At 48.1% G+C, this 13,935-nt stretch overlaps 1 protein-coding gene across 4 annotated transcripts in view; it reads left to right on the forward strand.

Annotated features, from left to right (window-relative positions):
- The first annotated feature begins 958 nt into the window (after positions 1–958).
- Positions 959–13,935, forward strand: part of LOC147018344 (ras guanyl-releasing protein 3-like) — an 88,557-nt gene continuing 75,580 nt past the window's right edge. For 2 of the 4 annotated variants that reach the window (XM_085897914.1, XM_085897918.1), the window contains exon 1: positions 3,586–3,744. The gene's annotated coding sequence lies outside the window, so the exon portion shown is untranslated. Of the gene's footprint in view, positions 978–3,585; positions 3,745–3,806; positions 3,915–13,935 lie in introns of those variants that run through there. The other 2 variants (XM_085897915.1, XM_085897916.1) reach the window with 2 other exon arrangements.

Here is a 13,935-nt window from a genome sequence, read left to right on the forward strand (position 1 = left end):
CAACGCCACCACATCAGTATCAACAGTACAAATGAGTATTTTGTGATGACCATGATGGGTGGCATGTGCTACATGCAGTAACGTACAAGTGTCTGTATCGTCATGGTTGTATGGGGCAAGTGAGTAAAGATCAGGTTGTTGTGATTTACTGAGAACCTGCTCCCCATCTTAACGAGTTCCTTGTCTGCCTCATCAAATGACTGGATAAGTGTCTTTAAAAGGAAGCTGAATAGCTCGCTATTGTTAGTCTACATGAAGGAAGTCTATTCAGTTTACTGGTACAGGAAACCCTACAAGTTACAACACACCTTTGTGCTCCCTTTCCTCACTTTGGTCTCACTATGCCTTTCAGGGGAGGCTGCTATATGGCTGTCCTACACAAAATCTAGGTGTGATACATTTCATAGTTCCTCTGAGACAAATGGGATAAATACTTTGTGAGCATTCTCCTTAAATGTTTGTGGAGTCCTGTACTAGTCGTCAGCATCTGAATGATGGCAGCTCCATCAAGAACTGCACATGTCATGGTGGGTGGCTCAGACTGTCTCTCCGAAAGGTCTTCTCGGCACATCATCAGGTCACTTGGCAGTCTTCCCTTGTCAGATAGCAAAGGAGGACACATCTAATTTTCATGTCTGAAGAAATCTACCGAGATTCCCATCCCTTGTCTCGCAGCCAATAACAAGTTGTGAAAAGAGTTCTACCCCTTTCTTCATTGAGTTGAGGTGAGTTGCTTTCCCTTCTTTGGAGCCTTAGTCGTTGAGTTACTGAATAATGTTAACTTGTTGCAACTTACACCATCATCCATTGGCTTGGTTCTTTCTATCAGGCGTTGTTTTATGAAGACATTGAACCGGTCTTTGCCAATTTTTTGCATGTTTTGAACTGTCTCATTTGCAGCAGATTCTGAGATTTCCTTGTTATGGAGTACAAACAAGCAAGTCCTTGATTAATTGATTTATTTTTAACACAAAAAGGTAAGTAAAATCGATTTTTATACCAAAATAGACATTCCCAATTAAATATCACCATGCATGTACATAAAGTTATAATTTGAATTGCCTCAATATCTGAGAATGATAATTTGGTATGAGTCTATGTATGAGCAAAGTTTGGTGGTTTTATTACAAAGTGCACAATTTTTATGAAATTTCCGACTCCGCCGACAGTGTCGGTCTACGTTTGACGTTAGGAGACAATGGACAAATACATAGTATGTGGGATTTGGACATGGGTTCCAAGCATCATGGGCTATAAAATCAGATGAGAACACTTGTCAACTTTTATTTGGTAAAATAATTTGTATATCTTGTCTACCGATGCAGACGTTGATATCAAAGCATGCGCACGCCCATCTGAGCTATCCTTTTCGTACACTTCTCCATTGGCAGTGCCGGCAGGGGGCGCTGCATCTCAGAAAACTTGGTCCTTTGGATCTGCGTGTAAACTCGTGAAGCTAATTTTTCCGTCTACGCTTCTATCCAACAGCATCTTTCGAAAACAGTAGGCCATTGTGTGCCAGTGCATTCACCGAATACACCGATTTGGGCTTGCTGTACAATTAGTACACTTGCAATAGCTGTAGGATTGTTATACATTTCCTGTACACAGCCGTTTGATCGCAGATGTGGATAGGGACCAAAGGAACACTTCACAGATGGGAAGAACTGAGAAACAGGTAGCTGTATCATATAAAATACCTTAATATATTTACAAAAGGAGTACTGTGAAAGGGAAAGCTTTTCCCAGGGATTGTTGGAACACTATCCTGGGGTGCAGTTTGGTGATAAGTTAGTGTGGTTTGAGGGAAGGCTATTTTTTCTGCACATACACAAACACCTTGGGGGGGGGGGAGTGCATGATCAATGATGTCCCCACTAAAAAAAATTCCGGATTGACTGACCTTCATGCCTTAAAGTAATGATGGACTGTCGTTTCTCTTTGTTTAGTTGAGTTGTTCTTGCCATAATATGGATTACTACAGTGCAGCCAAAATAATGATCTTTTACCAAATAGGGCAATTAACTGTATACCAACCCTACCTTGTCACAACATAACTGATTGGCTCAAACGCATTAAGAAGGAAAGAAATTCCACAAATTAACTTTTAACAAGGCACACCTGTTAATGGAAAAGCATTCCAGGTGACTACCTCATGAAGCTGGTTGAGAGAATGCCAAGAGTGTGCAAAGCTGTCATCAAGGCAAAGGGTAGCTCCTTTGAAGAATCTAAAATATCAAATATGCTTTGATTTGTATATGTGTTTCCATTGTATAAATACAACACTTTTTTTGGTTACTACATAATTCCACATGTGTTATTTCATGGTATTGATGTCTTTCTTCACTATTATTCTACAATGTAGAAAATAGGAAAAATAAAAATAAAAAGCATACATTGGCCTTCGGCCAAAGGTTATCTTGCCAAAAGACCTTGATTTGAGTTTCAGTTTTTCTGAAAAATCAGTTTTTCATCATGACGTTATCAAATGACGTCATAACAACGAAATTTTTATATATCTGAGAAACACTCTTCTCGGGCTTCAATTTGAGGTACTACTCGATATTGTTAGTCAAAGATTTAAAAATGACCTTCATGAAGGTCAACTTCAACCTTAGGCGCTAACCATGAAGGTCAAGGCCGATTGCCACCAAAAACTATTCAGCTGAGTGCCTATCGATATGCTATATATCCACCAAGTTTGGAGATGATCCGATAAAATTTACTCAAAAGCTAAGGGTTTCGTTGATTTTGATGTTTGACCTTCTGGTGACCTTGACCTTTGACTTTGACCTTCGAAATTTTGGGTGTCAAAAGCTATTGCGCTCACGAGTATACATGTCAAGTTTGAGAGCCATTGCTTTAGAACTGTGACTTAGAGAGCAAATTGAAAGTTGAAAATCAATTGTAACAGACAAATATATAAATATATAAACAAAAAAACAAACAAACCGATCGAGTAACATCTTGCTTTGGCAAGATAAAAAAAACCCTTGAATGAGTAGGTGTGTCCAAACTTATGACTGGTACTGTACAATTTACTTAAACTTCAACATACAGTCATCTGAGTTGTTCTGGTTCGACTTGCTGTCATCTCAATGGGCTTGCTCCTTTAAGCAATGTGATGAGTTTATTTATTTATTCATTTATTTTTGTGTACAGTTAAGTCTCGTGGAAGAGCTAGAACTCAGGACTCAACAGAACAAAAGGAACAGCAGAAAGAGAAGGGGGAAATGCTAACAGCATGGCCGAGGAACAAAATAGATGGAAATTGACAACAAGGGATGTGGGTAAGAACGAAGGGTAGGGGATAATGTAGGGGTTGGATAAGATGGATACAGAAGCAAATGCTTTGGAAGGAATATTTTCCTTGATACATAGTTCAAGTGAACACAAGAGATGGAAGGAAAGGTCAATCTTCAACTTGCCTCGGCTTGCGAGAATGTCACTCTCTCACTTCATGGATCAATATTTATGTTTTTGCTCTTCCTTTATTTCTTTCATTCTTTTTTGATAGAAATGCTGAGGCTTAGGTGGAAATTTTTTATAAGGCAGTGGGTTTGCAAGGGTTTGTTTGCTCCTGGTGTACGGCTTGTGGTCGTGTTGTGGTCGTGGTTGTGGTTGGATGCTGTTGGCATATGATTATGTGCTGAGCATGCAGTGTGGTTTTGATGCCAAGGCTGAGGTTATCTCCTGAACAGAGCTGGCATTCTCAAAACGGTCAAGCTGCCAGCCATTGCAAATGTAAGTGTCTGGAAATGTTTCAGATTTTACCTTTCTGCCTTTGGATGTGTATGCTGACCGTGCTTTTTTTGCTTTGATCAAGAAAAACGGGCAATTCAAAAAACATTTGATTCGATATAATCGAACAGGTAGTCCTGACAAGACCACCTTTCAAAACGAGTAAGGTGTTGGTAAGTATCATAGCAAGATTATATTGCTTCTACCAAAAGTTTCCTTTCAAGGTGAAATTTTTATATTCCGATGGACTGGACGTTACAACTTATTCAACTAGTTCATGGAAGGCCCGTTTGATTAGTGACTAGTTTAATGTTGTGAGCTGTGGGGTGCAGCATTAGGGAGTGAACATTGTGTTCACTTTAACTCTCAATAAAGGAATTCACTTGAATTTGTTTTGAAATAATTTCCCTTGTTATCCGATAGTCCAGTATTGTCTGTCATTCTGTCTGTGTTATTGGATGTTTTTACATTTCTCAGTCATAGAGATGCTAGTTTTTATTTTCTCGCCCTTTTTATAGTTGTCAGGTGAAAGAGGTTGAGAAAACAAAAAACTCATCGACATGACTTTTGATGCCGGTAATGTAGGCTTGTATACTGTGCAACGCAGATTGATCATTGCATTCTGTCCGGCTTGGGGAAGTGAGGTTGATGGGCATGTGGTTAGCTTCATCTCTGAGATCATATGCTACACAGCACGTGTAGTTGGAAGTGGACCTGAATTAGGTCATAAAGCATTTGATTGGTGCTTGTCAACCAAGGTCTACCTTGGATTGCCCTGCTCCAGTTATGGATAAAAGAGAATGAGAGAGAAAGAAGATACACACATTCTTGTCTCTGTTTCTCTGAGAGTTTCTGGAGTTGAGTCCCATGTTTCTGAAAGCCATTGCTGCTCTTTTGTGGTGGCATGGCGCTTCCCCGCTGTGGACAGACTACACTGCAATATCCAAAACAGCTCCTTGTCTTGCTCCTATTTGAAGTTTCAACTAAACTCTGATTCCTTCATGATCCAACTGCTCATGTGCTGGAATGGTGCACTACAAACGCTTTGACCACGACCCAAGGACATTATTTGACTGCAACCATCACAGTGACTGTCAGTTAAAAGCTAGATGTTGTGGTAAATTTAAATGTTTGTAAATGCATATAAATGAACGGTTACAAGTTATCAGTTTTGTGCAGCACGGATCGGTAAATTGTAATATAAACGGCTTGATGTAATGACCTAATTTTGACTAGATGGTGGTATTGTATTGCAAACTACCTGGTAAGATTTGTGAAGGTGCTGGAACGTTCTCAGACGAAACTTCCAGGTTGGACTAGAATCGCATTTGCTGGAAGACATGGGATTATTGTTGCGATATAAACCTGCGAGAACGACGTGTGATGAGCCGTGTTTCCATCGTCCCCATGCTCGATTTAACTCTCAGTGAACGAAGTGTTAATGTCCAGAGCAGTTGTTAACGCGTGGAGCCAATCGTAATCAGGTTGTTGAAAACTCATTAAGATTGTGTATCGGGAAAGATTTCCTTTGAGCTCTTGAAATCAACCTTGTGGACAGCCATCGTAAGAGAGGACACCGTGACGGGAATCGAAGAATCGACAGTCCCGAAGGATGAGGTGAAGAATGAGTTGTGCCGGCAGGACTGGGACACTGGGTGGTGGTAATAACTCAACGTGGGAATTGGAGTTGAACATTGCATGGAATGGTGAACTTCCTCATTTGACTTTGGATCTGTTTGTTTGAAATACAAGTTTCAACAACGTTACGCTGTTGATGTGGTCATTGTAACGCTGCTCAGAAGTCACAGACACCTACTGACAAAGATCCTATTTGAGTGCGAGCTGACCTGGACATTCGTCTGGAATCTATAAAGCTTAAAACTTGGTTGCAGTCATTAGACGACACGCTGAGTCCGCACCACGATCAACATACATACATCAAAGGGAAGAAAACCCTGAAGGTGCGCATGCATCGCATCTCTCCATCACATCCAACAGTGACGGCTCGTTGGTGAAAATGCGAGCTAAAATATCGACCTGCTCTGGCTCCTTGAAATTGCAATAAATTAGTCAGGTCAGGTCAGATATGGGAGCATGCACCAGAGCAGTGTGTCGCTGCATCCATGTTCCACCGGTACTCCAGAGGCCTCTGTCTGGAAATCCCCAGGAAAATGCCTGACCCATCCCAATGTCCTTGAGAGGCTGATCAACCTGTTGCAACCACGAGGCACGTGGTCGGCCCATTGACCTTCTCCACTCACGAGACCCTCGCTGAGAGAATCTGGTGAGCTGGATCAGCGTCAGGAAAACCAGCCACATGTCCATACAGCCGCAGCTAACGCTCAGGAACTATGCAGGTAACCAATCTCATTTGAGTCTCTCTCAGCAACCACTCGTTGGACGCAAAGTCCAACGAGCGATAGCCAATGATTCTCTGAAGAGACCTGCTACCAAAGGAATTAAGTCTCCGTCTCAGATCCCTAGTCAGAGTCCAAGTCTCACATCCATAGAGCAAGACTGGACGCACCAAGGACCTGAAGACTCAGACTTTCATCCTCCCGCACAAGTACCGGCAGCGCCACACCCCATGATCCAGTGAATCCCTGACTCCACAGGCCCGACCCAGACCTCTGTTGACCTCTGGTTCACAGCCAGCAGAGACATGAATATCACTGCCAAGGTAAGTGAATCTCTCCACGACCTCAACATCCTCACCACAAACAGACACAGACAGGACAGCAGCATCCAAGATGTCATCGAAGTTCTGCATCTTAGTTTTGACCCAGGAAACCCATAATCCCAGCGGCTCCGACTCCTCATTCAGCACCTCGAGGGCTCTCAAAAGATATCTAAAGTCACCGCAAGGATGACTGCATCATTTGCGAAATCAAGGTCAGAGATCTTGACATTCCCAAATGATGCACCACAGCTTGATCCCTCTGATATCCTCCACAGAATCCAGTCCATACAAGTGCTGAAAAGTGTGGGGACCAGAACACACCCCTGAAGAACTCCAGTAATAACTGGAAAGAAGTCAGAGATGGTACCATCACATCTCACAGCACTCACAGTACCAGAGTAGAGTTCAGACATCAGATCGATCAGTTTTGGTGGCACCCCACGAAGACCAAGAATCCTCCAGAGGACATCCCAATTCACTGAATCAAACGCTTTACAGAGATCAACATTGGCTGCAAGCAGCTCCTGCCGAAACTCTCATCTGCGTTTGGTGAGGACACGAAGGGCAAGAATACGGTCAATCGTTGACCTCTTTGGTGTAAAGCCTGACTGCTCTGGACGCTGGTGCTCAAGCAGATGGTGGCGAACCCTATCAAGAATTATCCGAGCAAAGACCTTGCCCAGTACTGAGAGCAGCATCACCCCTCGGTAGTTGTTGCAGTCATCACGATCACCCTTCCCTTCCCTTCCCAGAGAGGGACAACAAGGCCCCTCTTCCAATCAGTTTGGATGATGCCTGTGTTCCAGGCAGAGCACAGTACTGCATGCAACAACACGAGTGCAGCATTTCCACCAGCCTCGAGAAATTAATTGTGGATGCCACAGATTCCTGGAGCTTTACCCCATTTTAACCGGTTCTCCGCAGCCTGTGCTTCCACAAACAAACGTGGACCACAGTTGATTGGAGGGTCAGCAACAGGGATTATTACACCCCTGACGTCCAACTCGACAGCTGGTGGATCAGCCTGGTACAACCGCTCAAAGTAACTGGCCCAATGGGCCTTCACTTCGGACTAGACTCCTCTGTCAAGAGCCCACCACCCTCCGCTCTAACTGCAGTACACCGAGGGATGGGCTTGGATGAACGCATTGCACGAATTCCCCTGTAAGCGGGACGAGAATCACTTGACCACAGGTGTTGCTCTACCCCCGCACAGATTCCTCGCACATAGGCCTCCTTGTCCACCTTAAGTGCGCGTACAGTTTTATGCCTCAGCTCCCTCAACAGCTCAGCTCTACCATTCAGCCTGGCCCTCTGACTGGTCAATGGTATTCAGTGTCCCATGAGAGACAAAATTCTTCTTTGCCCGACGGTGAGTTCCAAGACATCCACCAGCAACATCAAGGACGGTGGTCTTGAAGGCGCTCCACAACTCTTCAGGATCTCCCAAAGCACCCAGATCCCCCCCCCCCAAGCTCCACTCAGCCTGTTCGCTAACTCCTCAGCTACCCTCTCATCCTTGAGCTTGCCAACATCCAGCCTTGGCTGGGATGGTACCATTCTTCTGGATTTACGGTGCAACTTAAGAGTTGCTTCAACAAGCCAGTGGTCAGTGTTGAGTAAATGAGCACTCCGGCAGACCCTGCAGTTCTGGATCATCCTCCAGCGACCATCAACGAGCACATGGTCAATCTCCCTTGCCACACTGCCAGCGTTGGAATACCAAGCCCAGGGATGAGCTTGTGGGCACTGAAACCATGAACCAGCCACCCTAAGTCCATGACTTCTTGCAAAGTCAAGGAACTGAGTGCTACTCTGATTCACAGTTCCAGACCCATGGGGACCAACACAGTCTGATAACCATGCCTATCAGTTCCAGTCGATGCATTGAAATCCCCCAAAACTGGAACTGTATCTCGCCTGGGGCACTGATCAACCACAGACTTGAGCGTGGCATAGAATGCATCCTTCATGGTGAGATCACTCACCTCAGTCGGAGCATATACAGAGACCAGGGAAGAAATGACACTCAAGGAGTGATGAATCCTTCGTCTCATACGCTCATTGACCAGTGTTACCTCAATTATCATTGGAGTCAGTTTATTGGACACAGCTACAGCAACTCCTTGGGCATGGTAACCATCAGAGCGGCCAGACCAATGGTAGGTGTAACAACCCTCCGTGATCTCGTCGCAATCCGGTCCCCGAACCTCAGAGAGTGCTGCAATACCGATGTCCAATCGCTTGAGCTCAGATGATAACAGAGACAGGTGATCATCCTTTCTTAGGGATAGGACATTCCAGGCACCCACCCGAAGGGACCGCCTCAGGTTAACCCAAGGAGACCGCCGTCTGGTGGACGACACCTCAGCACCACCCCGACACACTCTCCCGCAATCTGACCCAGGAATGTTACCCTGTGGTTTCCCTCATATCATCAAAGATTGGTGGTCCCGAAAGCTTTGCCCCAATTCCGTCATCCGGTGCACTGCCCTGCGAAGGGAAGCTGCATAGGAGATACTCCCACGGAGTGAGTTTTCAGATTTATTTTTATCCTTCGAGAATGTTTTGCGGAATGAAGGGTTTTACGGTGGCCGGAGTGCAAATCCTGCCACCAACCTCCTAATAAGAAGTAACCCAACTGCAGGAGGACATCCGCAGACACAGTTGGGCATGAGATATGGATGGCCGTTGGATCTTAATGAGCTCATCTGCATTTTGACACGTTTTGTTTTTAATCCTGCTGGGTATCCATATCCAAACACACTCCTCACCAGAAAATCTGGTGGGGGAGACTATTTAGTCGCCGACAACCCGACCATGGAACAGGTTTACATGATACCTGTAGCAAGTCACAGATATGATCTGATCTGGCCTGGCCTGACCTGACAATATTAGTGCCTTGGCCAAAGCATGAAAGGCAGGACCTCTAAAAACTTTACAACTATTCATTCCACAGAAACTTGCCTTAAAAATATAAAATCCTTCATGACTCTGCTGTTTTATACTGTTTACATGATGTGCAGTATCCTCAGGTTTAATATTGTTGCGGTCTTCGCGCCCGCCGGCGTGCGACGGCCACGTAACTCGAATCGCGGCACGTCGCCCACCGGACGGACAATCCAGTCGTGACCCTCTCGGACTAACGCCGGGAACCAGTCACGGGTGGACCTTTCGGTCTCACCGCGATCGAGCCAATCAGCCCCCGCGTGGGATAGGGTTGCTCGCCAAATTCGAACTACCTAAGTACCCACGCGGAGGGTAGACCGGGCGATCGCACCTCGCCGCAGGTCGACTTCGGACACGGGCCACTTAAGCGACCCGTTCCGTACTATCAGAATAACCGAGCGGTGTTATCGTCGACCTCGACGGTTCGATTAATTATCGGGCGTATTCAGCCCACTACCAACCCTTTACGTGAAGCAAGATGGGGGTTCAATGGGGAAAAGACGGAGCGAAGCGGGAAACAGTTCAACAATAAAGCACATTTATTCTCGGCACACGGGAAGCACACAAATACAATTCCACCAAATGCACACAAAAAAAGAAAACACAACTCCATTTACACAAAAGCAAACACAAAAGTGAAAACACAGTGCAGAGCTAATTCCGACTACCGAGCACACGGCAACACTTATACAATTCTACTTCACAGACGGCGCCGACAACACATACCCAAAACCAAGGAAAGAAATACCCTCAAGAATGAGGTAGGCCTGGGGGCCGAGACCAGGTCGGGCCTACCCGTCTGGTGATGAGACGCGGAGCGCGATGGCCCGCAACCCGCGGGCCTCGTGGACAGTGCCTGGCAGGGGGTGGGAACGGGGCCCCCTTGGTCGCACTATCTCAGCGCGGGGAAACAGGAGGGGGTTGCTGATGCTCGGGGTATGGAGGATCTTTTTATATGCGACGAGCGTCTCCACCTCGGCCAGGTCGCGCTGCCGGCCTCCCAGGGGTGCAGCTCCCCTGCACGACGCGAGCACCCCCCTCGTCCGCCCTCGCCGCCTCTCCACAGCTCGTCCCCTCCGTTCCGACTTCAACGCACACGACGAGCAGCTCCACCGCCCGCGAAGTCTTGACTCTCTCTTCCGACTCCTTCGCCTCGTTCCGACCTTTACTACTCGTTCTGCTGACTCCCTCACCTGCGTTCCGACTCCTTCGCCTCGTTCCGACTTTTACTACTCCTTTGACTGACGAACACCGTCCTTTTATCCCCCGTAACTTCGCCTTTGACCCCCTCCCTTTGACCTTTCCAACTCGCTCCCCATTGGCCCGAGAAAAAGTGGGCGTGAAGGCTTTTGATCCACAAATTTGCATATATCGATCGCCCTGGGGGCGGGCCAGTCGCCCCTCGCTCACCGATTGGACGGCAAAAAGTGGGCGTGTGTCGTTTTGGATCCGTTTTGAAGCAGAAAATCCGTGGTTTTGTACACGCTGTTCAACGTGCGCCCTACACGAGTCCAGCATCGGTGCCCATGAGTGGCGCGAGATGACGGTGATGCGATGGTGGCGAGTTGCGACGGTAAAGGTCATGGCGGTTGTGGTGAAGCGGCGTTGTGGTTGGTGGTTGATGTTGTGGTTGTGATCATGGCGGTTGGTCCAAAATAAAGATAGTAAAGAAAAACGGCTATCCTGAAGAGTCGCAGCACGTATAAATGACATGTATTCCCACTAGACAACGGGTTTGGGCCTAACTACACATGCACTTACCGAGATACCTCACCTAAGGGACCTGAATGGTGGTTTGCGAATCTGGTAACCACAACACTACCCCCTTCCCTTTTTACAGACTCGTCCCGAGTCGTCAAATTTTCGTGTGCCATCATGTGTAGTTTTCCCCTAGTACATTTTACCTACGGATCCCTGAGTGCGACATTCATGGTATTCGTGTCCCCAAAATAAATAACCTAAGGGCTGCGTAACTATCTAAACAAACTCACTCACACGGACGACTTAAATAAAATTGCCGGCGCTAAGACATACATGCCGGGGGCGCACTCATATTTACAGTACATCTTAACCTTAACTTACAAATTTTACACTAAACCATGGCCCAGGATCACTGAACTCTGCAAAAGAAAAGCAGTTAGCAGGGAGCCAGGCTGCCCGCATGCAGTCTCTGGCTCAGAACAATGCAGGTGACAGGGAACGTGGCTGGCTGCTCACACGCAGTCCAAGGCCTTCCCTTTTTACTGAACTCAGTGAACCACAACGGTGCATGGGCTGCACAACGCAGTCTCCGTGCCAGCTCAAGTGGCACACGCAATGAGCACAACGAATGGATGCATGAACACAAACACGGTGCACGGGCCGCCACTGCAGGCCCGTGTTGTAGCTGCCAACAGGGCAGTTCTCGCAGCTTGCAAACTGTTGCCTTGATCCTGGCGCACATGGAAATGAACAGGGGGGGGCAAAGCAAAATTGAACGGGGCTGGTGAACATGGGCAGTGGGCATGGCATGGCAAAGGTGCAGGCAACACAGCCCGCAGAATAAGGGCGCTGCAGGCAAACACAGCCGGCAGATGAACTGGCCGGCACAGGCCTTGACGCAAAACACGGCCAGCCGATGGCACAGGCCTTGCAGCACAGCAGCTGCAGACGATCCAGCCGGCACAGACCTTGCAGCAAAACACGGCCAGCCGATAGCACAGGCCTTGCAGCAAAACAACAGCTGCCGATGAAGTTGGCCGGCCTCCGCCTCGAAGAAAAACACGGCCAGCCGATGGAGTTGGCTAGCCTTTGCCGTTCAGTGGAGGTTGGTGGAGGGAGTGCGGTGGTGCTGGCCACTTGGAAGGCGGGCTCGGACCTACCTTCCTGTCTCCCTCCCACCTATCGCCTTTGCCTGTCACTGTACATACCCACTCCCTTAATTTGTCAAACCCCAATTTAGCCCCAACTTATTTTTTTTTTTGTTGTTTTTATTTTTACTTCCCCACTATAAATCGTCCCCTAACCCCCTTTATCGTCCTTGTTCGGCTACCCTATCCTGTCACCTAGCCTACTCCCAACCCCTACGTTCCCTTCCTGGAGGGGAATAAGGGAGAGCTAACGTCCTGTGTCGAGGCCCAACGAAGCCTCAGAATGGCCTCCCCAGAGTTCGGCGATCTTAACACCAAGTGGGTCCAGCGGCCCACAACGACAGCGAGGGGATGGATGGTGCGGAGGGGGTACATCTCTAATCTACCTAACCATTTAACTGTTAAACTACCCCGGGGCTTTCAACAAGCGCCTCTCGCTTAAACTATTGGTTCTAACAACCCAGATTCCCGTCGCCTGTGTTGGTGTCCTCACAATTTCGGGCCTCGCCCCCCAATTTTCCCTCCGTGCCCTCACACGGTCTCCTGGCTGGGACACGTGGCTCCCTTTGGCAGGCACGACCCTCTGCCGATTCTCCCGCTATGGCGCCCCCGGGCACTACACTGCCTCCGAGCCTACCAGCTCCCTAACACCGGGAAGTGCCCCCATGGCACCTCCCCTGAAACGCACACGTGGCAGGCCGGCCTCCGGGCCCCTTTCCGAGGTCACCCGTGCCCACTGCACTGCCCACGCGGCTAATGGCGCCCCGGGCCCCCGCACCAAGCAGGCGCACCCGTGCCCACTACTCTATCCCGGCCCCCATGGGCCCTTGGCCTACCGCGGCCGACTAGCCTGGTGCCCGGGTACCCACTCAGCGATACTCACCTTTCGCAGCCACGCTCCCAAGCCCGTCAACAGGGCTCCTGCACCCCTCAAATGGGTCTCGAGCCTACTTTCCCACCAACAGCAAAACGACCTCCATTTTTCAATTTGACTAACCCAGCTAACTCACTCTACACTGACCCCGGGGTCCCTTGGGCGGGAGTCACTCCTCCCCCAATCACTCATCGCACCATGCATTCCCCATTCACTCCACACACACAGACCCGCTGGCCTCACTCACTCACCAAGCACATGCCTCACAACTCACCAACTCTTCAACACACACACCACTGAACTCTGCCATCCTTCTAACTACATCCCCTAACTAACTCGTGCTCCCACGTCGTCCCTTAAACTAGTAGCACGTTCCTTTTAACACTACGTAGCTGAGCTACGTCCCCTCTACACACTCACCAGTCTGTCTCTGTCTCCAATAAATCATTTTATTTCCCAACCTAATCTGGCTACAATCCCTCTAACTAATCCATTCCACGGACTCCATGAGGACTTACCCCTGCCCCATGAAGTCGGTCTAACTAAGCTAACCCTTCCCCCTAACTAGTTTCCATCCTGTGCCCCGGCTCAAGGGGGTCTTTCACCCCTTGCCCAGGAATCCTGTACACCCGAAAGTGAGGCTTGCTTTTTTTTTTTTTTCCATGCGCAGCACCTGCGCGGCAACTCAGAGCTCGCGCACTTTACACCTGCCCGTGACGTCATGCAGCTGCACGTGTTCCTCGTCCCTCCTTGGACGGTACCATCGGCCGGGATACCCCTCCTGCCGGATTCCAACCACACGTGCAGCCATGACGTCACCGTGCGCATATAAAAAAAAAACA

Source organism: Eptatretus burgeri, chromosome 10 (genome assembly GCF_056783735.1).
Source record: "Eptatretus burgeri isolate ZD-2024b chromosome 10, Ebu_testis_v1, whole genome shotgun sequence".
Taxonomy (NCBI): Eukaryota; Metazoa; Chordata; class Myxini; order Myxiniformes; family Myxinidae; genus Eptatretus; species Eptatretus burgeri.